This window comes from Penaeus monodon, chromosome 27 (assembly GCF_015228065.2).
Source record: "Penaeus monodon isolate SGIC_2016 chromosome 27, NSTDA_Pmon_1, whole genome shotgun sequence".
NCBI classification, from domain to species: domain Eukaryota; kingdom Metazoa; phylum Arthropoda; class Malacostraca; order Decapoda; family Penaeidae; genus Penaeus; species Penaeus monodon.
This window is the reverse complement of record NC_051412.1, coordinates 39,895,467-39,896,314: the sequence shown is the minus strand read 5'-3', so window position 1 is coordinate 39,896,314 and position 848 is coordinate 39,895,467. Positions and strand designations below refer to the sequence as shown.

Here is an 848-nt window from a genome sequence, read left to right as displayed (position 1 = left end):
ATCATCTTTATATACATTCACGTATATTATGTAATGGAATTATATTTATACATATTTGTAAATAAATGACTATATGAATATGTAGTATGTGAGTTACTTTTTGTATGAGTTTATAAAGAAGAGCAGTGTGCTAAGTGCCTGTTATTTTCTGCTCATTTGTAAATAAAGTGCAAATTGTTGGTTCTACATTCCAGAAAAGGAACTTTTAATCTTTCATTACTTGTCTAAAAATTGGAGATATTAGTGAGGAAAAAGACAACTGTAAATTTGTCATTATTAAACATCTTCGGACAACATATCGAAATCCTACTTTCCAATTTCATCAGTTCTCATTCTCTGATCTGTCAGCCCACAAGAGTTGAAAACTTATTTTTGCATTATTCTTCAGTAGTATAATGCATGTAGCCACAAGAGAAGAGGGACACACCCAAGCCCTTATAAAATCATTCAAATGTAAAAGTGTACTCGCACAAAAATAATGCAGGAAAACACTTATGTGCACAAAAGCAAATAAATATGTACACACACAATACATATAAATAAAAACTTAAATGACAGCCTAGCATATACTTGGAGGAAAAGGCAAGCTAACAGTGAAACCCAAACAGCTATTGGAAAACAGGAAATTTGAGAATAAGTGCTACAAGTTTTAATCTCGGCCAAATAAAGATGTGTGCCCTGCTTACATTTTTCACTTGTAAATCACATTGATAAAAAAAAATGGTGTTGCAAGGTTTGATGTATGTCCAACAAGACGTAACCTAGTTGGCCCTATATGTACAGCAGAGATAAGATTCCTGGAGTACTAGTTTAAGTAATGATATCAGTGGTCTTTGATGGTACTTCTT

The 848-nt window shown here is 32.3% G+C and overlaps 1 protein-coding gene across 1 annotated transcript in view; it reads left to right on the top strand.

Annotated features, from left to right (window-relative positions):
• LOC119590860 (tRNA (adenine(58)-N(1))-methyltransferase non-catalytic subunit TRM6-like) overlaps nucleotides 1–304 on the top strand; it is a gene marked incomplete in the record, with an annotated part of 11,075 nt that extends 10,771 nt beyond the window's left edge. The window contains 1 exon segment of the mRNA XM_037939619.1: nucleotides 11–304.
• Between the last annotated feature and the right edge of the window lie 544 nt (nucleotides 305–848).